This window comes from Dipodomys spectabilis, unplaced genomic scaffold (genome assembly GCF_019054845.1).
Source record: "Dipodomys spectabilis isolate Male_0828 unplaced genomic scaffold, ASM1905484v1 ptg000225l, whole genome shotgun sequence".
Taxonomy (NCBI): Eukaryota; Metazoa; Chordata; class Mammalia; order Rodentia; family Heteromyidae; genus Dipodomys; species Dipodomys spectabilis.
This window is the reverse complement of record NW_024870902.1, coordinates 2,068,946-2,096,517: the sequence shown is the minus strand read 5'-3', so window position 1 is coordinate 2,096,517 and position 27,572 is coordinate 2,068,946. Positions and strand designations below refer to the sequence as shown.

The 27,572-nt window shown below is 39.8% G+C and overlaps 1 long non-coding RNA gene across 1 annotated transcript; it reads left to right on the top strand.

Annotated features, from left to right (window-relative positions):
- The first annotated feature begins 602 nt into the window (after nt 1–602).
- On the top strand, nt 603–26,203 carry LOC122123173. The gene is made up of 3 exons (XR_006150336.1): nt 603–614; nt 9,507–9,516; nt 26,108–26,203. It is a non-coding gene; the product is annotated as an uncharacterized LOC122123173 (long non-coding RNA).
- Nucleotides 26,204–27,572: the final 1,369 nt, after the last annotated feature.

Here is a 27,572-nt window from a genome sequence, read left to right as displayed (position 1 = left end):
GGTAGGGAGGGGCTACCTTCCAGCCACTGCTCTGTGAGAAGAAGTAAGGATGTCTTGTGGGGTACTCATGCCTTTCCCTTATTTTCCAGGCTGTCTATGGTCTGCAACTGTCTGTGGTGAGCAGGATGCAGATTCTGCTCCTTTTCAGTTCTTGCTGGAAGTGAGTAGAATCCACTCACACACCACCTCTGGCACATTTGTCCTGGGCTCTCTCTTTTGACATGGTGGCTACCGCAGCAGCCACCACCACTGCTATAGCCATCGGCAAGTGCCCAAATCTATCTCCTTAACCAAGCTGCCTGAATTTTTCCTCTCTGACCAAATTCTCTGTACTATGAAGGCACACTTGGTGTGACTCTCTAGCCTTGGACTTTGCACTAGAACAGTAAAACTGGTTTCTACCTGAGAGCTTGTTTAGCCCCCAGCTTCTCCTCTGCCATCTTCCTCTGGACTCTGATATAGTTGTTCTTGACAGTGATTTTTTTTTCATTATAAGCTTCCTGATATTAAGAAGAAGAAAAAGATCTAAAATTAATGGGTTAGATTTTCTTTCTTGAAGATAAAGACTAAAATGCACTAGGACTTTCGATTTAAATCAGAATTCCTGTGACTAAGTCCCAAGCATGTTTATTTTCTTGTTAGCCTTCCAGGTGTGTGGTCTAGTAGATGGTTCAGTTGGGGTGTCAGTACAAAATCCAGAAACAGAAAGTGCATATTTTATGTTCCATTGCAATCCAGAGTGAAATCCAACTAAAAGGCAGCATTTAATTTTTATTTAGAAAACAATAATAACTAATATTCAATTGGCAGTTATTAGCAACTTGGTTGTTTTAGTGTATTTCAAGTGTGAACACAATTAATGTTAGAAAACATTCTATGTAGTCTTCACTGTTATCTCCATCACTCTCTTTTTTTTATTGTGAAAATACTGTACAGAGGGTTTACAATTACATGGGCAAGATAATGAGTACATTTCTTATCAAGCATTGTAGCCTCCTCCTTTGTTTCCTATTCCCATCCCTTCCCAGCCTTCCCTCGCCCCCCCACCCAATCCCCCCCACACCAAAGTTGTAAAGTTCGTTTTTGACATGACAACTTGTACTTCTCATTGTTGCAATAAGCACCACTCTCTTTTTACAGATCAAAAAATTGAGAAGCAAGAAAATATCAGGCGGTTGATAGCTCTTGCCTGTAATCCTAGCTACTCAGAAGACTGAGATCTAAGGATCGCAGTTCAAAGCCAGCACAGGCAGAAAAGTCTGTCAGCTTCTTATATCCAATGAACTATTAAAAAGCTGAAAATGGAGCTATGACTTAAGTGGTAGAATGCTAGCCTTGAGCACAAAAGCTCAACAACAATGCCCAGGCTCTTGGTTCATGCCTTGGGACACACACATACACATGCACAAACTCTATCATACAATGTTAAACTTGATAGTAATTATCATAAGGTACCTGGAAAGTTTAATATAAAATTTTCAGACAAGAAGAAATTTCTTCTGATGTAGCAGCAATTAAGAAAGAATTATGAGTTTTTTGATTCATTAAAATCACTTACATATATTGGAAAGTCATAATTATTGTGATCCTTCTTAAGCACAAGTCTATAGGACTCTATTTTAGCCTTGTATTCATATTTACTTTCCACTATTAATAACTTAAATAAGTTATTGGCAACCTTGCAGTTTCATCCAAAAGACATATATATATATATATATATATATATATATATATATATTCCTAACAGAGAACTATCAAAGCAAGAGCTATAAAGTTTATTTCTGTCCAACTCACATTTTAGTTGTCTAAGATACTAGTCTTTGAAAATTCCATTTCTACAATGAATTTTATGAAACTGTTTGTAATAATATATATTTTATTTCATATTGTCTATCATTGCTCTAGCTCTAAGACCTAAGGAACCTTGAAGAGAAATTTATTATGTCCTTTATTTTCAAATGAGCTAGTCTGGCCTTGTAAAATAACCCAGTAAATGCCATACATAATAAGATTAGTTTATCAGATTCCAGCTTCTCTCTAACTGTGCAATGTGAAGTTCACCCAATTACAGCTCTCTCCCCACCACTTTCCCCTACCCCAGCCCTCAGATATCACACACAGAGGCCACAGAAGTGCTCAAACTTCAATCCTTCATTACTTACTAACATTGAAGAGCAAAGTCATAGTTTTAAAAATGACAAAAGGGTGCAGGTGCTATTGACTCACATCTGTAATTGCACCTACTCAGGAGTCTTGAGAGCTGAGAATCAAAGTTTGAGTCAGCCTTGGCAGAAAAATCTTCAAGACTCATGTCCAATTAATCAGCAAAAGCCAGAACTAGAGGTACAGCTCAAGTGGTAGAACATTTGAAAAAGCCAAATGAAAGCACAGGTTCTGAAAAGTCCCAGGAACACCACACACAAAAAAAGTGATTATGGTCAGGTGCCAGTGGTTCATATTTGTTATCCTAGCTACGCAAGAGCCCGAGATCTGAGGATTGCCGTTCAAAGCCAGTTGTGTCACAAAGTCTGTGACTTTTCTCTCCAATTGACCCACAAAAAACTGAAAGTACAGCTGTGGTTCAAGTGTTAGAGCTTGAGGAAAAACAAAAAAACACCACATGGATAGTACTCAGGCCCTGAGTTCAAGTCCTAGGTCTGACACAAAAACATCTTTAATGTTCTAAAGTTTCCATTCAGTAACCCTCAGCATTTTCTTTGTTATTTTCTACCTTCATAATGTTTTACATTTTAAAAAGATCTATTTTGTTTAACATTTTGTAGAGGAATTATTTACATTCATTGCCTGGTGTGGTCTCAAAGGAAACAAACATTGGTCCCAGGTGATGGTAACATGCTCCAATGATGCCAGATTCTGATCATGATTCCTGCTACAACAATGATTTCTGGCAAAGACAAACAGCATTCTTACAGAATCTGACCTTGCCAGGCCTTAGATTTCATTAGCTGTCCTTGCATTTTACATGTGATAATTCAGACCTTGTGGTAACTAGCAGAGAATTTGTGTTTAACTACTTGTAAATGAGTATTTTATTGCACTCACTTAATAGCTTGGCCTTACTATACTGCAGGACAATGCTGTACATCTGATTTATGAATTTGTTCCTTAAACTTGGCATATATTTAACAAATGAGGAAATGGACGTAATAAAAGTCTTTGAGGGAAATGATCCTATTGATGCTATAAAGACAACACATGTAAAAAATGTATTGAGTCACGGATTCCAAAATCAATACCTGTCTGCTTCAGATCATATTAACACTCCATACCAACAGACCAGAATCCAATCTCCACAAATTAAGAAGAAAACTCCAGAACTTTACAAGATATAAGATGGGGTAACTTTGGTTAACTTCATAACATTATTTAAAAACTGAAATTATCCAGGCTTACAAAAAAATAAATAAAATGTAATATATCCTTTAATATAGAGAATGAACAGCAGAGTAATTGTACAGAGTTCCATGCTGGAGATAAAAGTTTTTAAAACATTAATATAGACTTCTCCTTCTGGCTAAAATAGGATGAGGTTTGCATTCCAATTTAAAGTATTTTTTTGCTTTTATTTTTAAACAGGAAAATAGCTGTGAAAACATTTTCAGAAACATGGCCACCAGGAAGATATGGAGATAGGGTCCCCAAGAGAAGAGATACAAAAAAAATAAACCCTTAAATTGTCTGCATTGACTGTCATCAGGGTTTCCAGTCTAGCGATGGAATCCATAAGTTTGGGGTTCACTGGTAGATCAGAAAAGAGAGCAGAGTCAGGGTACTCTCGAGGTCAGCAAAGAGCTACCCCAGGCTCTTAAAGGAACACTTCTAAGGCTGGGGAAGAAAATTGGTGGAGAGGACATCAAGTAGCAAAAACATCACTAAAAGCTAGCAATGATCCCTGTTGTTGACATGCAGAGAAGAAATGTTCACTGATGGTGATGGTCAAGTGTGTAGAAGGTTTTTGTCCCTGTTGTATGCAAGTTATAAATGTTGTTCTGGTCCTGCATTACATTACTTAAAGCTTTAAGTCCACAAATACAAGCTTGCTTTCCCAGTGTAAAACCATCAATATAATATACCACATCAGCAGACTAAAGATGAAAAACATATGATATGCTTAATAAATGCAGAAAAAAGCATTTGACCAAATCCAGCAACCATTTCTTACAAAAATGTCTATCAACAAGCTAAAAATAGGAGACTTGCTCAATTTGATAAAGGGTACTTACAAAAAAAAATCTTATACCTGGCAACCTACTTGATGAGAAATTACTAACTTTTCCTTCTATGATCTGGAAGGAAGAAAAAACGTCTACTCCATCACTTCTTCTCAGCTCTGTAGTAACACCCTAAGCAGTGTGGCAAGGAAAAATAGAATGCAGAGTAAAAAAGAGATGGAGGAAGAGGGAGAGGGAGGGAGTGAGGGAGGAAAGGAGGAAGGAAGAGGATAAGGAGGGAAAGGGGAAGGAAGGAAGGAAGGAAGGAAGGAAGGAAGGAAGGAAGGAAGGAGGCAGGCAGGGAGGAATTTTGTCAAAGTTGTAAAATAAAAACAATTTAAAACTATTGTATTCTATATATTAACAAATAATTGGAAATTTGAATTCAAATCATAATTCAATAATTATAAGTTATGTATAACTAATAAAGTATCGAAACTATAGAAGAAGATGGTGCTGTTAGCTCAGGCCTATAATCCTAACTATTCAGGAAGCTGAAGTATGAGGCTCATAGTTTCAAGCCAGCCCAGGCAAGAAAAATCTGTGAGACTCTTATCTACAATTAACCATCAAAAAAGCAGGAAGTGGAGTTGTGGTTCAAGTGGTACAGCACTAGCCTTGAACACAGAGGTTCAGGAACAGCATCCAGATCCTGAGTGCAAGACTCAGAACTAGCACAAAATAAAAAGACAGACAATTCTATGCCAGACCTGTGCACTGAAAATCACAAAACTTAGTTGAGAAAAATTAAATAATAATTTTGAGGAAAAGTTTAATGGTTCATAAGTACAGAATTATCTTATGATCTAACCATTTCTCTACTAGAAATTTCCTCCAGGAAAATAAAGCTGTATGTCAAACTTTACGTATCCTTGTATTTATGATATGTCCTTTGTAAGTAGCTCATAACTACTTATTAGTAGCTGATCATTTTGGTTGTAATATTTATTATCTCTTTTTAATATGTGTCTATAATATCAATATTTATAGAAGCTTTCCAGATAAGAGAAAGACTAGAAACAAATGTTCATGAATGGGATATGAACAGGGTAAATGGGGAAAAATATGTTGTATGTTATATGAGAGTATTACTCAGCAATGAAAAGGCATATTTCCAAGAGCATTGAAGATTTCTAAAGTAAATATGCTGAATGAAGCAGCTAGACCAAGCACAGCACATACTGTATAATTATAGTTATGTAGATTGGTAGACAACACTAATTAAATCTATATGACAGAAAGCAGACTAATGGATGCCGGGAAAGGGCTGGGTAGGAAGGGATTATGTAATGTTAAAAGGAACTTTTGAGGTGAGGGTATGTTCATTTTGCATACACAATTATGTATACATTTCAAAATATTTATAATTGTACATTTTATATGCCACTTATTTCATGGAATTTGTAACCTAAGCTGTTAAAAATTCTAAATGCTGAATTTCAAATGCTAAATGTTACTGTTTTATATTTATATACATATATTCTAGATTTAAATATTATAAAATATTTTAGGCAGCATAATAGTTCTATGTGTTTGAAATGAAAAATGGATTCCATATTTTTATTTGAAACATAGCATCTATACTTTTACAAATGGGAAAGATTTTTATGCAAAGAATGAATAATAAAGTTACTAAATAAAACTAAATTCACGATGCCATCTAAAGCAAAGTCTTATGAGGAAAATAGTATATATATATATATATATATATATATATATATATATATATTTAAATTGCTTCTGACATTGCAAAATTTTAGCCAAAACTTTAACAAAATGTGTCAACTTGAAGATGATGGTAATGATAATCATTGTTTAAGAGCCTTTTCATCTCAAACTCACACAGATCATTGACAAAGCTGTCCATCCTTACCTTTTCTTCTGTACTCAGAACTGTCTGGCCAGGAAATGAGGAAAAGTAGCTTACTGGCCACCTCACAGATACACAAAGCCACATGTTGGATTTGACCATTGTTTGATGACATTTGTTCTGTCTTCTCATGCTTACAGTAGTTCTGAGTGAGCTAGGCATTGTGGTGAGCACCTGTTGTCCGAGCTACAACATATAACAAGGTAGGAGAATTACTTTATCACAAGAGGTTTAGATCAATCTGACAAAGATAGTGAGATCTTTAATAATAATAATTTTTAAAAACCATAGGGTGCTGATGACTCATGCCTGTAACCCTAGATATTCAGATGGCTCAGATCTGAGAATTGCAGTTTGAAACCAGCCTGGGAAGAAAAGTCTATGAGACACTTATCTTTAATAAGCCAGCAGAAGACCAGGCTGGGAGTGTGGATCAAGTAGTAAAGCATCACTCATAAGTAAACAACCTGAGTGAGCGGCAGGTCCTGAGTTCAACCATGGGATTAGAAAAAAAGGAAAAAAAAGTTTTTAAAATGCCAATACTCAGTCAGTCAACATCAATAACTGTACACTGACAATTGTTATTTAAAGACAAATACTGAAACAGGAGAGCAGCCCCCTAGTCTTTGCAAATGTGAATTTATGTTTCACGTTTACTCTTCCAAATGGTTGTTCCCATTCTCAAACCATCTTCTAGAATGTAAGGAAGGGCCCAAGAAACTGAATAACCAATGCAAATGCCCTCATAATTTTTAAGATCCCTGAGGCAGCCTATTTGCTATGCAGTAATCATTTTTCTATATATGGTTCTATAAAGATATATTTCTATAGAGTAACTCCTATGTGAGTCTTTTTTTACCATTTATTAATATTTTAAGCATTTTGATTTTATTGGGTAGATGTTTTCTATTATCTTTAAGTAGTTTTACAACGGAGTTGCCATTCAACACAGTGGTTTATAAATACAATCAATGTTGGCCCTTCCAACATTCTCACTCACCCCACCCAACCCACCCTTCCCCCATGTTTCTTAATTTTCTTAAGGTTAATGAATTGGATTTTTTAGTCATTCAATAGAGCAGCTTATGTATACGATGCATCTTGATCTATGTCACCCCTTCAACATGTTTTCCCTCCCCCTTCCACTCATCCCTTCCTTATTTTTTCTCAATTCTGTGGTATATAGAAGGATAGTGTACCATTCAAAAGGAAATGGAAAGACTTGGGGGGGAGGGGCACTGTACTTAGTGAAGTAAGCCAGGCCCAGGGTAGGTTGCATGGATTCTTTCCCTCATTTGTGGCAACTAGAATGTGACTGTATATCTACAAATAAACACACTGGATGGTATACACATGGCTACAAGTGAGTTAACTGAAGGATAAGAGACTTTATGGAGAGCTCAAATAGTATCCTTCTTTAGAAAGATTAAGCCAAAGCACAACAAAATAAGTATCAGGAAATGGGTAGTTACAAGAGGAGAGGGTGGAGAAAGGTAGAAGAGTGAAGGGAAAATGGGAGAGAATGCAGGCAAGAATCCATTGTATATACACCACAGAAATAGTTGCCGATTTTTAAGACCATCATTGTTCCAAAAAAATCAAGTGACTGCCGGGCACCACTGGCTCACACCTGTAATCGTAGCTACTCAGGAGGCTGAGATCTGTGGATCGCGGTTCAAAGCCAGCCCAGGCAGGAAAGTCTGTGAAACTCTTATCTCCAATAAACCACCAGAAAACTGGAAGTGGCGCTGTAAGCTCAAATGGTAGACTCAAGCTGAAGAGCTTAGGGACAGTGCTCAGACCCAGAGTTCAAGCCCCATGACCAATAAAAAAAAAAAAATCAAGTGATTGTTTTAATCATTTCTAGTTTAGAGCACTGGCAACATGGATACTTTCTCTTAATCTTGGATGGCAAACACTTTCATCTGCTGAAATATATATCAGCAGGTAGTTGAAGGAAAGCGTAAAGATCCTGTATTTTTGGCAGGTTTCATCCAAGATTATTCTCAGAGTGCCTGGTCTCAGTTTTTAGAAACCATCTTGTCAGCATGTCCTGTACAGAGCAAATGACAAGCTTACTGGTCCCCAGGGAAAGAAACCATGTGGCATCTCTCAACACACATCAATCTATGGAAACCCAGCTTTCTCCTGTCAGCGGGTTCAACACCGATCCTCTCTCCCTCCTGTGCATAATCAGGCATGAGATGCACATTTACAGAGGCAGAAGAAAGACAGGTCGAAATTTAGGAAGGGAATGAAGAGGAAATTCAAACTATACATTATTTTAGGATCATTATGGTTAATACTTTCAACCTACTAGGATTAAAATTAGTAAGGTCACATTCAGGCATAGCATGCCACAAAAATACATGCTCTAGAAGATCAAGGGCTTCTCTGTTTGGCTTAGCCTAAGATGCAGCCATACAGAACTTTGCTTAGACTTTCAGGAATATTTGCATATTACCATCAATGATATTCTGAGTACATCTGCCTGCAAATTTCAAGAGTATTTTGAAACAATTCATATACCTATATCTTTTCATCATTGTTTGTAGATTGTACAGTACCAAATTTTCTGCTCATTAAAATGCATCTGTAAGTCTGACACCAAATCTCCTGGCACATTAAAAAAAAACTCTTGCAGAGCGAAAAAGAAGAGTTGAGTCACCCAACATCACGTTCAAACAAGAATAGCCCAAATAAGGTGACATCCTTCCATCTTGCTTCATGTGTCATATGGGGAACAAGTGTTTTCTTGTATTTAGTAGCACACACTTACCCTTTTGGTACTTTCTGTTGGTGATGTTGCTGCTCACAATGGCTCCAGTCTAGCCTGGTGCTGGTGGCTCACGCCTGTAATCCTAACTAGGTAGGATGCTAAGATTTGAGGATCATGGAAAGTTTATGGGATTCATATCTCAAATTAAGCACCAAAAGAGCAGAAAGTGGAGCTAGGGCTTAAGGGGTAGAACACTAGCCTTATGCACAAAAGTTCAGGGACACGCAACTGGGCCCTGAGTTTAAGCCCGGGGACATTTTCTCTCTCTCTCTCTCTCTCTCTCTCTCTCTCTCTCTCTCTCTCTCTCTCTCTCTCTCTCTCTCTTTCTCTCTCTCTCTCTCTCTCTCTCTCTCTCACACACACACACACACACACAAAACCACACATCCTAGTACTGAAATGTCTAACACAAGAGTGGAATGTGCCTGACAGAGAAAAGTTGTTAAGCCATCCTCATTCTAGGGATGATGTGTTTAATTGCATTCAGTCAATAAAGCAGGATAAGGAAGAAGAAATGTGTCAATCAGTACAGAAAATGCTGAAGACACATTCCACCATGTATCGAAGCTATGGGAAAGATGGGAAAATGGCTACACTCTGGTTCCATGAGACAATGATTGAACAGAGCAACAGCGGTATGGAGAGACACTCTCATGGTTGAGAATTGCAGCAATCTCACCCAGTGTCCAGGAAATACCAAATACCACTCAGCTGCTGCTGCCTGTGTCACATCCTTTCTCAGGTGTCGTGGTGGAGAAAACACTGAACTTGCAGACCAGGCAAGCAATGCTGAACAGGAAAGGGCAGGGCAATGCTTAAAATATCTGCTAAAGGTTGCTGGGCAAAAGGATTATGCGGAAAAGCAGAGTCTTCATTCTAGGAACACTGATGTATTTTTGTATAGACTTTGGAAAGCAAATCTTCTTAACACAACTGGCATCCTGAAAGCCTGATTTTAAATCATTCAAAGACTATGTGATTGTTCCTAATTCATGGCATAAAATAAGGAGTGTTGGCCACATTGATTCACACCTCTAATCCTAGCTGCTCAGGTGGCTGAGATCTGAGGATCAAGGCTCAAAGCCAGCCCAGGCAGGGAAGTCTATGTCATTCTTATCTCCCAATAACTATCAAAAAAAGCAAGCTGTGGCTCAAGTGATAGAGCACCGGTCTTGAATATAAAAGCTCAGAGACAGACAGTGCCCAGACCCTAAGTTCAAGCCTCAGGACTGGCATAAAATCAAAACAAAACAACAAAAAAAGACCCACAAGGTGTCTGTAAGCAGAAGCACATATGAAACAAGATTATGTGTTGAACAGTTGTAAAAAATGTGACCAGAGGCTTATAAGAACCAAATCCTACAAGTCATTATGTCGAAAACAAACTTTACAACTTGGCGGGGGGGGGGGGGGGGGGGGGGGGGGGGGGGCAGGGAGGAATGGGGGGGGGGGCGGGGGGAGGATGGGAAGGGATGGGAAGGGGAAACAAAGGAGGAGGCTACAAAGCTTGATAAGAAATGTACTCATTATCTTGCCCATGTAATTGTAACCCCTCTGTACAGTATTTTCACAATTAAAAAGAAAAAATGAAAAAAAAAAAAAGAACCAAATCCTGGGGCTGGGAAGGTGGCTCAGTGGTAGAGTACTCACCTTGCATGCATGAGGCCCTGGGTCTGATTCCTCAGCACCTCATAAGCAGAAAAAGCTGGAAGTGGCACTGTGGCTCAAGTGGTAGAGTGCTAGCCTTGAGCTGAAGAACTGAGGGACAGCCCCCAGGTCCAGAGTTCAGGCTCACAACCAACAACAACAACAACAACAAAAATCCTTTCTTTGTTTCCCTGTTTCATATTTGCTAATTCTGTATTTGTGACAATATTGAATGTGCAACTCTTAGGAACCACATAAAAATTGACTTTGTGTGTATGTGTGTGTGTGAAACATTAGAACTTGTCCATCAAATTAAATATTTAAAACATATAAAAGTTGCATGCCCATTTAAAATTTCAAAGGAAATAAGCGTGGCTGATCTTCTGGCCTCCTTCTCATTTTGATGAGCAATTTTGCGAAGTTTTCCTCATTGCGGATTTGGGTCAGCTCCCCTTTTATATGCTGCTTAACTCATCTGGTGAAGATGCAGGGTGAAGAGGACAGTTCTGCCCCGAGGTAGTGTGGGAGTATAGCTATGACAGAGTTGACTGAGGATAGCATCCAGATGTTTTGCTTTAATCCGTACAGAAGCAATAACTTTGCTGTCGCTGTAGTTCTTTTAACACCATTGAACCAGACAGCAGGCATAATGCAGATACCATGTTCATTGCAACATGTTTCCCATAGCCAAGACATGGAATCAGCCCAGATGCCCCTCAATGGATGAATGAACCAAGAAAATGTAGTATATATACAGCAATAGAATTCTACACATCCATCAGAAGGAGTGATATTGTACTATTCATAAAGAAATGGAGAGACTTTCCCTCATTTGTGGGAACTAGAGCATGCCTATAAATCTAGAAGTAAATATACTGGGTGGTCTGTGAGGGGTTACAAATGAATAAACTGAAATGCAATGGGCTCTAAAGGGAGTGCAAATAGTGTAATTCTTTGGAAAGAGTAAGTCAAAGCCCAGCAAAATAAGTACTAGGAAATGGATATTTGTGGTTGGCAAAAGGAGATGTGAAGAAGAAGGAATGAAGTGGGAAAGTAGAAGACAGGCAAGAATGAATCATATGTACCATACCACAAAATTGGGTATGTCAAAGGGAAGTGAAAATGTGCAAAGATCAAGATGTATTGTACACATAAACTGTTTGGTTAAATTGCAAAAAAATATTAAATATATAGCATAAAAAAATAAGAAAAGTGAGGAAAGGGGTGGGTTGGAAGGGATGGGTGGGAATGTTGAAAGGGGCAACATTTGTCAAAAGGTATTATATTCATAAACTGCTTTGTTGAATGGTACTAAAGATCATAAAATATTCAAAGTTTAAAACTTTTCAAAAAAGAAAACTCTCACTTACTTCTCATCTGAAACACCGGAGTCACGTCATGAAATGAATACACAATGGGACGTAAGCAGACTGCCAATGAGAACAAATAGAAGTTGTATTTAGAATTTACTACAGCAAGAGGATCAACTGTAACTAGTTTTGGAGTAAACCAAGTAATTCTCCACACAACGATATCCATGAGCTATGTGTCCAATCATACATGAAAAAGATGTGATTAGTTTTGCCACAGGGTCTCTAGGGATGAGGGAGGAAAAGGTAGGAGGAAGTGAAAAAATTACAGAAGCAGAGGTCAAAGTCATGCAACTCATTATCTCAGTGTGCCAAAGGCATCAGGTTATATCTGCAACCTGGCTTCCATCATGTCTGAGTGCAAATAGTAACTCAGATGGCCTCCATATTCCTTAAAAGTCTAGTTGTTGTGGTGGTAAAGGGAGATGTGAAGAAGAAGGATTCTAATTTTGCCCAAGAAGGAACACAAATGGATCACTCATTTTCTTCCTTTCTTTTTTCTTTCTTTTCTTTTTGTAGGTCATGGGGCTTGAACGCAGGGCCTGGGCACTGTCCCTGAGCATTTTGCTCAAGGCAAGTACTCTGCCACCTTGAGTCACATACCCACTTCTGGTTTTCTGGTGGTTAATTGCAGATAAGAGTCTCAAGGACTGTCTTGCCCTGGGTGACTGTTGAACCACGATCCTCAGCCCTCAGCTTCCTAAGTAGCTAGGATTATAGGCGTGAGCCACGAGTGCCCAGCTGGGTCTCTCTTTTTCTCTTCACTGGATCACATTCTTCACCTTTTTTTTTTTTCAGAGAAGAGCTGAAGTTTTCATAGACATTCCTTTGATGAACAACCTCATGCTAGCATTTGTCTTACTTTAAATTCTCTACATTATCTGAAAATAACACTCTTGATTTATTGAGCAGAGTGTTTAAATAGTTTTCATTACATTACTTTCACACTTCATCATCTTACATATATATATCTGAGGATGGAATGTTATACTCTTCCGCTTGCCCACTTATTTTCAAACATATTTCTGATCCAAAGGGCTTAAAATCAATTAAACTAAAAGATACAGTCAGAAGCACTAGCTCATGTCTGTATTCTAGCTGCCTGAGAAGTAAAAAATAAATCTCAGTTCAAGGCCAGCCCAGGAAAAAGTTTCAACCAAGACCTGGAAATGGTGGAGCAGCCCTATCATCCCGGCTATACAAATCAAGTTGCAAATAACTGTGTTAGGAAATTATCCAAGTATTTTCCATATTTTTATGAGTTCACTTCTGTATCTGTGACCTATGACTACAGGGATTCCAAACAACACAAATTTATGACTGTGTTTTTCTGTCAATCAGAAACTGGGGCTTGGAATTTTCTAACCCATTACCATTTATCCAAAGTCATGACACTTTTGGAGACACTGGGGGGGGGGGGGGGAAGGGGGGAAGGCAGCGGGGGAGGGGAGAGAGGGAGGGGGCAGGGTGTTCTGAATCTGGGTCAGTGCTTCTGTGTTGTACGGGCCACCTTCTTTCCTTGGCTCATGGCCCCTTCCTTTGTCCTCAAGCACCAAGGTCAGGCCTTGTCCTTCTGGTACACTTTCTGGGGATCTCTTCCTATGCCCTCTCCTTTGTGATTACATGTACCCTATCTGGATTGTCCAGCACAATCTTGCTCATTTAAAGTTCCATGATGACACCCTGATTTCTCTCTTTAGGAATAATGTCTCTTATCCATCACTTATTATATTGACAAGTTTTAGGAATTAGGACATAGATTTCCATAAGGACCCACTGTTCTTATTAAATAAGCTCTTGGTCTTCAAATTTCATCTTCTTAAAAGCAAAAGGGAAAAATGTCTTGAACAAGCAGCATTGTATAATTTAGCATACCAGATTTTCCTGCCAACATTCACTGAAAAGAATTTTATCAGCAATTTAAACAAATTTCATAATTTCATGACACAGAGGTGAAAAAATGCCTGTCTATATGCAATATTAAATCCACAAATTACTCATCTACTTTAAATCAAGTCAAATACAAAAAGAATATGAGAACTAATGGTGACAGAGACTTGTCAACAATTTTTGTCCTTTGCCTCAAACAAGTATTAAAACAGAAATCAGATACATCCATCCCTTCGGGCACTGGGTGGAAAAATCAACCATGTGTAAGAGTGCCACCGAATATTCACACCATCTCTTAAAATTTCATTTTTCTCAGTTAAGCAATATTTATTTTTAGAACTCATTCACCAGTGAAGGGTTCCCATAGGCTACAAGACTTACTCATTAATTCAGCCCTAAAACAGGTTAGGGACTCTCATATACGTGATCATATTGCTGAAAGTGTGTGAGGATAAAATAGGCAAAGTTAACATTGATGGAGAAAACTTTGGCCCCTCACCCTCTGACCTTCTTAGTTGATACAGTAGTAATTCGAACATAATTTATGTGATTGGTAGACAAAGTCTTTGATTACAGGCATGGTTTACTTCTTTATTGTACCAATTACCCAATAATGCACATCATGAAAACTACTTACAGGTATAATTCTGCTGATGTTTATCCCCTAATTTCTTTTCCATTAACTGACACTTTTCTATTAAATTTTCACTTGTTCACCCTATTTTTGTCATTGGCTCTTTAGTAGAATGTTAACATGTTTTATCTATATTATTCACTGTTACATCTTTGGTGTTCAAACAGCACCAGGCATAGAAGAGGGTGGATTTGTTAAAAGAATGAGCAACAGAAGCTAGGAGTATAGCTCCTAGCTATTCTCAGGAGGTTGAGATCTAAGGATTATGATTTGAAGCCAGCCCAGGCAGGAAAATCTGTGAGACTCTCCAATCAGTTTCCAAAAAAAAAAAGTCAAAACAGAACTGTGGATCACATGATAAAGTGTTAATCTTGAGCCAAAAAAAAAAAAAGCTCAGGAACAGCACCCAGGCCCTGAGTTCAAGGCGTAGTACTGGAACAACAATAAAATAAAATGAAACAAAAGAAACAGGTCAATGTTCTCCCTGCTGACACATTAGACAGAATGAAAGCTTCTTAGAATAAAAGAAACCAGAGAATGCATTTAAAAAAGCTATTTCTCTCTACATTTTCTCTGGTAGAGAACCCAGGTTAGGAGCCAAACACAGCACTCAGTTGATCCCTTCCAGAAACACATTGCTATTATAGAGGAGAAGTTCCAAGTCCTCATGGAGTTTTGCTGGAAGAATTTGCATCTCACATCTACCAGAAATGAAATATGCTGACACCTCCCCACTCCTGGCCGGTTGACTTCATTTCATGCACAGCCACACAGGAAGCAGCCAGAGACAGAAGATGGCATTGCTGTGAAGTCTGAGACAGCCTGGAGAGCCCATGCTATCCCAAGCAGGCAGAGTCTGGGAAGGGGAGGAAGGAAGCTTTGTTTGAAAACATTTAAAATCAATCAGGATTAAGTTGAAGGAGAACTTGAGCTGTGTCGCCACTAACTTCAGTGTGATAGTAGGAAGGTTTTGCAAAGGGAAGGAAAGAAATAATAAAAATATAGAAAACTGAACATTGATGCTTTCTTTCTCTCTCTCTTGAAATAAATGAAAGATATATGGTTAAGGTCAAGCACGGTCATGCATACCTGTAATCCCAGCTACTCACGAGGTAGAGATGGAAGGAACTGCTCTTTGAACTAACACAAGACAGGTGTAATATGTGCCTGTGATCCCAACAATAAGGAAAAATAAATGGGAGACCCACAGCCTAAGCTCATCCTTAGGCAAGAAAAGCAAGCAAGCAAGCAAGCAAGGAAGCAAGGAAGCAAGCAAGCAAGCAAGAAAGAAAGAAAGAGAGGGAGGGAAAGGGAGGGAGGGAGGGAGAGAAGAGGGAAGGAAGGAAGGAAGGAAGGAAGGAAGGAAGGAAGGAAGGGAGGGAGGGAGGGAGGGAGGGAGGGAGGGAGGGAGGAGAGAGAGAGAAAGAGAGAGAAAACCAGACCCTATCCAAAAAATAATTTTTTAAAAAGGGCTGGGATTATAACTCAAGAGTTGGTGCTTATATACAATTGCTATTTTCTGGGTTCAAAATCCAGAACTACTAAAGGAACTTTTAAAAAAAAAATCACAAAGAGAAATAGAACTGAAGAGTAATAGCCAAGGTAGGAGATCAAGAGTTTCATCCAACAAAAACTTGACAAAGGAGGAGTAAGATTTTGACACTAAGGTAAAGTTGGGGGCTAAGCACCTTAGAAGAGGATGCCCAGAGTGACAGGCCATCCAGGGTGCAACTGTCCCCTAAGGGATCTCAGGATCTGAGACACAGAGCCCCTGGAAAATGGATAAAGGAGTAAAGATCTACAGAGAAGTTATGTTGTCCAGACCACTCACTCTCTTACCCAAAACGGACAACAAAATATTCCTTCCCATTCAAGCAAGAAAACAAGTGCTCTATTTTCCAGCAGAAATATAAGCAAATACTTTCCAGAGCCCCCCACCCAAAAAAAAAACCTGAAAAAGTCAAACCAAACTGCCACATGATTTCACTAGATTTCACACATCCACTAGATTATCTAGAATCAAATAGTTTTAAATACCATGTATTGGTATTTTGAAATACCAAAGGAAACCAGAACTCTAACACATTGCTTTGGAGTATATTTTGACAGCTTCTTATGAAGCTAAACATTTATCTTACATCCAGAAATTTTATACCTAAATATTTCCTGAAGAGAAAGGAACGTGTACATCTATACATTGTATCCAAATATTTACAGCATACCAGGTACATACCAGTGTGAGAGCACATGCCTGTAATCCCTGGTATGGGAGCTGCAAATGTGGAAGGATTATGGTTTAATGTTAAAATTAAAAACAAGGTTAATGAAACTTTTTTTTTCAAAATGCTAACTGAATGTGGTGGTGTATTTCTATAGTCTTAACTACTAGGGAGGTAGCCACCCTGCTCAAAAGTGCCAGATCCTATCTGTAAAATAAACTAAAGCAAAAAGAACTGGTGGTATGGCTCAAGTGGCTGAGCCCCTCTCTTGCAAGATCAAGGCCCTGACTTCAAACCCCAGTACTTCCCCCCCCCAAAAAAAAAAAGCTTTTTGAATATTTATGGCCACTTTATTAATAATATCTCAAACTAGAAAGAACCCAAAGACTCTATACCAATTGAGTCAATAACTAAGCTATAACCCTGATGTTACCATACAATGACAGAGGACCCTGGGAGAAAGAAGTCTTTTCTATCAAAGCAGCTTGCTTCTTTTCTGTTAATCTTGTGAGAATTGTTTCTCTAAAAGTTCTTGCCTTGGCCAGGTGACTTGAACCTTGTTAATTGCATTATAGGTACATTCTTCTGCTGTTACACATTAATGAAGAGATCCTGTTAGAAGTGCCCTGAATTTTAGTTACATCCTTTTGCAGATTGTGAACCTGAGCTCAGCCAATCAGAGCAGAAGGGCAGGACCTGATGGATTAGGGGTAAAAAGGGAGCAGCAGGCCTGCGCTAGGTGCTTGCTTGCCAGAGTTTTGACTGATGGTGCACCCTGCTGCAGAAGTAAACTTTGCCATGCCATGTTCCTTTCCAGTTGGTGTCCCTATTCCCACATGACACCTCAACATCCTGAGCAATTTCTTACAACAGTAATGTATTTACATATGTCTATTTATGTACATAACCTATTTACCTACAAACAGTGGCATGGATGAATTCCAAATATACTGCACTAAGAAAATATGTCAGAAAGAAAACATATGCATATTTTGTGACAATGATTATATAAAATCTCAGACAAGCGTGCAGTAGAGATGCTGGGGGTGCTATGAGGGAACCTGAGGTGGAGTCTGAGTGCAGATGAACATGAAAGAATTTTCTGTGATAAGGTGTATCTTTATTATGGTGATGGTTATCTAAAACTAAGCTGTGTGTAAATCAACACATGTCATCATGTATACATGACACTTCTACAATGTTGAGAACATGTATATTTGCATGCTTTTTGTTTTTCTTCATTAAAAAAAAGAGATTTTTATTTTAGTTGTTTTTGTTTTCCTTTCTCCAGTCTGTCAGTGTTTTTTGCCATGTGTATTTGGTAGCCATGTTGTCTCTTACTCTTCTATCATTGTGAAAAGATTTTCTGGGCTCCAAGGAGAATTTGTTGTGAATGATACGTCCTCAGCATGAGTTCATGGCTAAACCAATTTTCCACACATGGCAAGGAGCCTTCTAATCTTTATTTCTCATTTTTTCTGAACGCCCAGTTAGCTAAAGTGAAACTCCAAGTTAAAATCATTCTTCAATGCAGCGGAGAAAAGATGACAGAGATCCAAGGAGAAAAACAAAAATGCAAAATAGCTGCCATTTCTGTTCCTTGGATAGAAACAAGGTGACAAATACACTTGTCTGTCAACTGCTGGCCCTCAGGGGGCATCTGTGCCGCCTTCAGTATCTTCCTCTCCACACCTCCTCTTGCCACTGACACTAAATGTTTTACCACCATTCACTTTTCCTTAATTTCTTTCTCAAGTGTCAAAAATGAAGAATGAGCCTACACAATTCATTAAAGAACAAAGCTATGTAAAACATTGCTAATAAGTTAGCTGAGGTAGGCAACCAACTGCCTTCCTGGTCTCTAACTTATTTGGAATGTAGATTGTATCTACTCTGCAGTGATGAATGAGCAGCTTTTACAAATGAATGGAGAGAATGAAGAAGCTAAGTACCAAATTGAGCGCACCACCAAAAGACAGGTAGAGTTAGCAGAGCTGACTTAGTTTATGTTACCTAGAGACTTCTTTGCATTCTAGTTATCACAAATGAGAAAAACCAGGCAAACTATGTTTCTTTGACTCTGGCTTTCTTCGCTTAATATGATTTTATTCCCAAGTCTTTCCATTTCCTTACAAATGGTACAATATCATTCTTTCTGATAGATGAGTAGAATTCCATTGTGTATGTACACTACATTTTCTTGGCCCATTTGTCCACTCAGGGGCATGTAGATTGATTCTATATCTTGGCTATGGTAAACAATGCTGCAATAAACATGGTTGCAATGGAAAATAGCAAACTAAACTACACATATTAATGTGATATAATCTTTGTCAATGGCTTGTCAGTCCATTTTCATCCTTAGTGCCTTTCATAAGTGCATTTGGTTTCTTTAGTGCCCAGAGACATTAGAAAAATTATCAAGGAACTACAGTATTCAGGAAAAGGGAGAAGAGGGGAAAGAAATCCAGATGAACTCAACAGCCTGTTTATTCAGGACAAACCTGAGAGATACCCTCTGCCACTTAAGAAAAGGGAGAGAGAGAAAGAGGGGGAGGGAGGGAGAAAGAGAGACAGATATAGACAGAGAGACCAAGAGACAGAAAGAGAGAGAGAGACTTCTCTAGCAGGCCTAGATCCCCTCAAGATTTTTAAAAGCTGTATAGAGGGACCTGAGGCTAGAGAGTTGTAGTCTGGCTCTAGGGATTGGGTTCTCAGATAAAGAAATAAGATTTACTCCAATAATGTAATTTCTTAGAAAAGTAAAGTCAACATTCTACAAAATAAACATTAGTCAATGAACATTGGAAAGGTGGGGGATGAAGTCAAGGAAAGAAGGGTAGACAAAGAACAGAAGGGGAAGAGAGTGCAGTCAATAATTCAGTACATACCCTACAAAATTAAGGAAATGAGGGAAGGGGGGAAGGGTTCAGAGGGAGAGGGGACATTGATAAAGACTCATTGTAGTCATTAACTGCTGTGTTAAATGGCAACTCCTTTGTACAACTACTTCAAATAATAAATTAATAAAAAAGCAATGTAACCCCTTTGTGCAACTACATTATAATAATAACAGAAGTGAAAGTTGAACAAAAACACTGACAGCTAAAAAGCTATTTTATTTAAAAAATGGCATTAGGTCAGTCCTGAATCTCACATGGTATATAAAAATAGGATGAAGTCAAGTGATGGTGGTACCCAGGAAGCTGAGATCTGAAGATAAAGATTCAAAGCCAGCCCAAGCAGAAAAGTCTGTGAGACATTAACCACAAAGCCAGAAGTAGAACTGACCAGCCTTGAGTAGAAAAAGCCACACAAAGGTGCAAGGCCCTGAATTCAAGCGCTAGTACTAGCACAAATAAGATTGAAAAAAATACGTACAAACATGCACACACACACACACATATACACATATACATATATGGATGCGATGATTGGTAAATATAAGCTCGTGTGTGTGTGTGTGTGTGTGTGTGTGTGTGTGTGTGTGAGTGTGTGTATCCTAAGGCTTGAAGTCAAGGCCTGGGCACTTTCCCTGAGATTTTTTTGCTCAAGGCTAACACTCTACCACTTGAGACACACCTCCACTTTTTTTTTCCAGGTTTTGTTTTGTTTTGTTTTTATTTGGTAGTTTATTGAAGATAGAAGCCTCATGGACTTTCCTGCTTGGGTCACAGTTCCACTTATGTGTTTTAGGTGGTTAATTGGAGGTAGTGTGGTGATCCCCACCAAAATTAGGGCACCTGAAGTACTCTTCACTGGCAGGAAGTCGTTCCTGCTGCCTGGCCTCAGTCCCAGAGGGAAACTTACTCTCTCCTCTGAGCCCTTCTCTCTTGGGGGAGGAAAAGTGTGTAGGCCATTCTCCCAGTAAGTCTGCAAGCTCCCAGGCATAGCCCAACTAATATCATCCATTAGTTTTTTAAGTCTGCCAACATATACTGTAAGAAAAGGATAAAACAATAAAGGCAGAATCTCCTTGTAGAAACCCCAGGTTAGCCATTAAAGGGAAGATTCCAGAGATAAAAATTTGAAGTAAATTAGTGAGTTAAACACTGGTTACTGGAATTCAGTAAGTAATAGTAAAACAATCAGTATCTGTCATGGGAACTCTCCAGGCCAGGGGTGACACAAAAGGCACAGTGACCTGAATAGCTGGAATCAAGCCTGACCTCTGCAGAGTCCGAGAAATGGGTGAGAGGGAACCAAGCAGGATCACATAATTCTGTAACCCCAACTTGCTTGCTCTGGCTTATTGCAAAAATGCCACCTGTGTGTGGTTTGTGCCCTTAAATACTTGCATGTCCTCATTTCAGGGCTGCATTCCTAAGCTCTGAGAGCTGGATGCAGACATCTCATGGCAGTAAATACCTCTAGCTTAATTGACCAAGTGTTGGGGTGTCTTGTTGGGAAACTGGGGTACTACAGTAGGAGTTTTGAATTGAAGGTAGGAGTCTCACAGATTTTCCCACCTGGGCTGGCTTTGAACTGTGATCCTCAGCTTTCACCTTCTGAATAGTTACTGTGGTACGGGAACTCAGTCTTGAGCAACAGAGAAGCCACATTTTGAGAGGTGAAATCTGGAGTCATTATTGGAAAGCCAATGACCGCAGGTGGACTTCTGTCACAAAGACCTGCAGCCCCTCAAATACACTTAACATTGTTAGAAAACTGAGGCATGAGAGCAGGAGAGGTAAGAAAGAGCAGAAAAACAATATCAAACAAACCAGATCAACTCCAGTGGAGAGCTGAAATGGGACACCATGAGGATCAGAGGAGAACTAGGAGTCATGAGGCATGGTGTAATGGTGCCTAAGCTGGGCCAGGTCTAAATAGGGTTGTAAGAGTCTCTGGATCAAAAGCCCTTAGACCAAGCAAGGAAACTGAGTCAGGAATTTTATCCCTTACCAGGAACTCAGGAATTTAACTTCTTACTGGGAACTGAGGAATGCAACAACCTTTTACTGGGAACGAAGGAATGCAGGAACAGGTAATTGCCATTGTGAAAATACCCTGTTTCAAAAATAATTGATGTTATCATATTACTTGAACTTTGCAGCTTGCACCTGCTTGCATTTTTTACCTTTATAAGCCTAGCTTGTGTCCATGATTGGGGTCCCAGTGTTAGCTCCTGAGTCTACACTGTGTCCCTGGCCAGTCAGCTTCTACAACACCTTAATAAACTTCTTCAAACTCTAAGCCCGCATTGGTGGACTCATTCTTGGACCTGCAACATGTATTGGGGCTCGTCTGGGATAGGTCTCTAGCCACGCTTTAACACCAGAACAAAGGAGTCTTATTAGGTCCTCTCTGCAAAGTCTCCCGAGATAAGACTTTTTGGCTGATCAATTTTTTGGGTGCACTGTCTGTACTTTTTTGGGTACACTGTCTGTATCTAGGTGCACTATCTATACTTATCTGGGTGTGCCATCTGTAGGTCTAATGTAGAAAGAAAGTGGATGCATGGGGCTGGGAAGGTGGCTCAGTGGTAGAGTGCTTGCCTTGCATGCATGAGGCCCTGGGTTCGATTCCTCAGCACCACATAAGCAAAAAGAAAAAAGCCGGAAGTGGCGCTGTGGCTCAAGTAGTAGAGTGCTAGCCTTGAGCTGAAGAGTGAGGGACAGCGCCCAGGCCCAGAGTTCAGGCCCCACGACCGGACCCCCCCCCAAAAAGAAAGAAAGAAAGAAAGTGGATGCAGTATCGTTCTCTGGAGACCAGGTAGGTCAAAGCCTTGACCACTGTCTGCCTCTTCTGTTTAGAGGAGGGTCTGGATTTTCTGGAAGTTATCTTGGTAATTATGTCTGAGATTCTCAGTGTGGTGTTCATCTTTGTCAATGTTTGTTTTTAGTTTGTTTGTTTCTTTGGTGCCGATGTTGGTTTTTTTTTTATTTTTTTTACTGTGAAAATACCGTACAGAGGGGTTACAATTACATGGGCAAGGCAATGAGTACATTTCTTATCAAGCATTGTTGCCTCCTCCTTTGTTTCCCCTTCCCATCCCTTCCCATCCCCTCCCCCATTTTCCCCACCCTCCCCAACCCAGGCCAAAGTTGTAAAGTTCATTTTTCGACATAAGGACTTGTACATCTCATTGTTGCAATGGGTCCACCTGTATCCCTATTTAAACGGTTTGTTTTTGTGAAGTAAGCCAGGCCCAAAGAAACATAGGTCCTATGGTTTCCCTTATTTGCAATAACTAGTATATGTCTGAGACAAGCAGAAAAGGTCAGCTAAGTTGATGTTAGGTGAAATGAACCCCAAGATAATTATTCAAATGTTTTTTTTTTTCTTGTGATTGTTCTAACATATTTATAAGATGATTTCTTTGTTGCTTTGTATGTCCCTCCCCCAAGGTATAACCCCTGCTTTCATTGTATTTGATGTTGATATAATTTGTGGAGGAGAAAGGAAAAAACAAACCATTTAAATAGGGATGCTGGTTTAATTTTAACCTAATCATGAGTCAGACATCTAGGTTCCTTGAGCCCACTGGTGGTGACCTCAGCAGGCTGGCTGCTGGGGGACAGAAATCTTCACAGAAGAGGTGCCCCCTGGAGATGTTCCAGGGCCCCAGGGTCTTTCCACCACTCTGACAGCCAGTCCCTGGGTGCCAGACATGCTATCAAAGAAAAATCTTTTGGGGGTTACTTAGAAATTTTCCAGAAGTAAGTCTGTTTCTCTGTCCTGTTTTCTGTTCTATGTCTTCTGATGTAGGGAAGTTCTGGGTGAGAGTGGCAGGCCCACTCACCTGACTCTAAATTCTGCTTGCTGAGTGGGAACAGCAAAGAATTCTGGTAGGGATGAGCTGGGGGCCTGTTAGTCCCCAACTCAGCCTTCAGTTGTTGTCTTGTTCTGTTTTTAGAATTGATACCAGTTTTAAAGGTGAATCTTTGGTTTTTGTGTTTATTTGGGGTTTTATTATTTATTTAAACATCTCTGGGAGAATAAAAGTTCTAGCCTTGGGCTGAGCCTGGTCGTAGACCTGCTAAGTCCCCTTCCTTGTGTGACAGAAGTCAAGAGGTAGGGCATGAACAAGCCTCAGGCTGCATTTTCTCCCAGTGGAGGGTGCTGGAGGGGAGGGTGTAGAAGGCCTGGTTTGGACTTTCAGCTGGTCCTGACAATGTAACAATTTGTGAAGTGCTCTTGTCTGAAATTGGGAAAAGGCCAGTTTAGTTTCAAGCGACTCCTCCCCCAACCTTCCTCCAACTGAAGGTATTCAAAAGGCCAATTGCTAAAAGACCTGACTAAACAATCAAGCCCTGGTAAAAATACAGCCTAGAAAAACTACATTGTTAAAGTCTTAAGTTTTTGTCATCTGCAAGAATAAGATTGGCGAGGGGGGCGGATTTTGCCACTGAATTTCAGAAATGTACTTACAACTGATTTTCATTTTTTGTGCGCTTTAAGATCTGTGTGTGTTTTGTATATGGGCGAACATGTTCAAGATTAAAAACTGTCAGCATGCTGTAAAAAATTGGGTGAATTTAAGTTTAAAAGGCTATGACTTTTGGACATTACCAAAAGTTTTAAAGAATTATCACATTACTTTAAAAGGCTTTTTATGGATTAATTAATTTAAAAATTAGAAAATCTGGTATTTTAAAATCTGGCATTTTAAAAATGCATAAGGCTGTTTACACTGTAATCAAGTTACTAGCTTAACAAAAAAGCATTGGAGGGCTGGGAAGGTGGCTCAGTGGTAGAGCGCTTGCCTTGCATGCAAGAGGCCCTGGGTTTGATTCCTCAGCACCACATAAGCAGAAACAAAAAAAGCCAGAAGTGGTGCTGTGGCTCAAGTGGTATAGCACTAGCCTTGAGCTGAAGAGCTGAGGGACAGCACCCAGGCCCAGAGTTCAGACCCCACAACTGACAAAAAAAAAAAGTATTGGAAACTTGGGATTTATTTCCCTCAGCTAAAATTTGGTGATAAGTATTAGAAATTTAAATGTAAAGATTTGCTTACCGCTGCTAAGGACTTTACCTGTTCTGTCTGTCTAAAACTGTTTGGGTATTTCAGTCAAGAAACAAGAAAAAAAAGAAAGGGAAAAGCAGCATGAGCCCATAGAAGACCTATCTTCAGGGGTGAGGGGTGAACAAGCAAAAGTTCAGCTCAGCCAGGCCTGGGGAGTCCACACATGGTGGAAGAGGGCAAGCTGGCACAAAGGCAGCTCACCTAACCCTAAAGAGTCAGATGGGTATTAGCTCATTCTATAGGAAGGGCCGTGTGGCCTATCTTTGTCCTGTCTCTTTTTCTTGCAGATGGACACTGGAAACTTGGTGGTAAAGTGAGTGATGTGATTGGTATTGCTAGAACTGCCCCTTGAATGTATTAGAAATTGAAAAAGCTTTTTAAAATAGGGTTAAAAAGTTTATCTGTGTGTTGTGATTCAGTTTCAATGCTGCTCTGAAGTTGGGTATGTGTTTAAAAAGACAGCAAGATGCTAAGTCTGGACTCTTGGTACCATGCTGGTGATTGTAATTATTGTATTCAGAGAAACTGTCATTTAAGTTCAAAAGTTTACTAAGAGGTAATTCAGAATAAAAAATAAAATATATCTGTTTTAAAACTATCAGCTAAGTGGCAATGGGTATTACCTAGCCCCTCAAGATTTCAAGGGGTTCTTCAAAATGCAAATGAAAACTAAAGTGTAAAGTGTTAAAGCAGAGGTTAAAGTGTTAAAGCAAAAGGCTTCTGGGTATAAAATTTAACTGCCCTAAATATTTGGGTTTTTTGGGGGGTTTTTTTGTTTTTTTTTTTTGGGGTCCCGTCGTGGGGCCTGAACTCTGAGCCTGGGCGCTGTCCCTCAGCTCTTCAGCTCAAGGCTAGCGCTCTACCACTTGAGCCACAGCACCACTTCTGGCTTTTTTCTCTTTGCTTATGTGGTGCTGAGGAATCGAATCCAGGGCCTCATGCATGCAAGGCAAGCACTCTACCACTGAGCCACCTTCCCAGCCCTAAATATTTGTTTTAAAGTGGAGAAAATTTAGGACTACCAAAATGAGTGTTTATTTGCTATTTCAGTTTGCCATTTTAGGTTTTGTGTAACAGCTTCCAGCAAGCCCACAGAGAAGGATAGAGTATGCTTACAAGTTTGTCACATGTAACATTGGTCCCTAATAAGTTCCAGGTAAGAGCATGCTTAACAGCTACTTCTATATTGACCACCTTGTTCCTTTTAATTGGAGTAAAGTAGACATTTGCAAAGATTCATTGATCTGCAAACTGGTTCAAAGCCAACCCACGCAGAAAAAGTTACCTGTGAGACTGTCATCTCTAATCTACCAGCAAAGTGCTGGAAAAGCGGAGTTGGTTTGGAGCTCAAAGTAGCAGAGTGCTGGCCTTGAGCTTGAGCTGAAAGGCAGCACTGAGGCCCTAAGTTCAAGTCCAGCGACCAATGAAGAAAAATGCCAAAGGTGCATTTATACCAGCATGGAGAAAGGCATTCTGGGGACCCTGGCAATGATGGAGCATCCAGAGGCAGTAAGCCACTGCTTGGATGGCAGAGATGTTTACAGATCCTGGAGTCACTTGTGCTTGGCCCTTCAAAATTGATCAGCCCTGAGAAGTCATGGGAAGATAGTTTGTAAGCCTGCCTTCTAATGCCCATGTTTGTCTGCTTCGTAACTGGGCAGGAACTTGCCAGTCATCTGTGATAGTGGGTAATAAAAAGCTAGGGCTGTCAAATGGGGGATAGTTTAAATCCCAAAACCCCTGTATCTGCTAAAAGCCCTAATTGGCAGAGACTTTCAGGCTGGGACCAGCCACATAAATTCAATTGTTCAGGAAAGGAAAAGTTCTGTGGACCTGAGATTGTGTCCCTATTGAGATCTATCTAAAGGCCTACACAGGTAACTTAGGCCTTATTAGTGTCACTAGAGATCAGCTTTGCTCAGCCAGCCAGAAAAATGCTTTTGCAAACCAAAGTGCTAAACAGGCTACACTGCTATAGCCCCAAAAAAGATCTATGCAGTTGTTAAAAGTCAAATGTTGTATATAATTTCCAGTTTGGAGTAAAATACTCTTAATGACATCTAATCTTGGCAACCACTTGGTAAAATAGGCTAAGGTTATAAGTTCCTGGCTAGGCAGTGTCAACGCCCTGAGTCAGCTTGAAGAAGTTACAGAAGATGAATCTTTGCCCATCAACCCCTTTTAAGATCAAGGAACCAGAGTCATTTTTAGAAAAATGAGGCAAAATAGATCAAAGAAAGAGGCATGAGAAATAGGTAACAAATGTGTAAGTATGGAGACTGCACTTTTGGGAAATGGTTACAAGCCCAAGCCTTCTATATCTGTCTAGGAAATCCTAGCCTCATTAAAAGAACTAGCTAGCTAAAGTTGTCACCTTGGTAAATTGTGCCAGGCCACTGCCTAAAAAGTTGCCTTAAAAACCAGCTGGACACCAGTCTGTCAAGCCTATGTCATGTCTCCTTAAGTACTCCATGTAGATGTGCATGAGGTGTGATAATCCATTGGAGCCACTGAGAGACCCTGCTGCTGCTGCTACTGCTGCTGCTGCTGCTGCTGCTGCTGCCCACCCTTCTGGGTAAAGTGCAAGCACAGCCTGATAGTCACCTGGAGGAAAATCTAGATTGTCATCCTGACCACCTCCACCGCAGTGAAAGTGGACTGGTCTCCTACCTGACTCCATCACCCTCGACTGTTTCCCAGTGGAAAGCTGCTTTGGATCTGCTGAAACTACGATTTTGTGGGATATTCTTTCCGTGATATCCAGTAACCCTCTCTAGTCCCACAGTGGGTATTGAGGGCAAGGACGACATCACTGGCTAGCCTCAGGCACTTCAAGACATAAGGAACTGGAAATCCACTAGATAGTCACAGCCTTGCTTGGTTCTGGTATGGTACTAGGCAGCTTCCCACAATGGCTGTACAGGAGAGATCTTTATCAGTGAGAGTAGTAAGAGGAATAAGA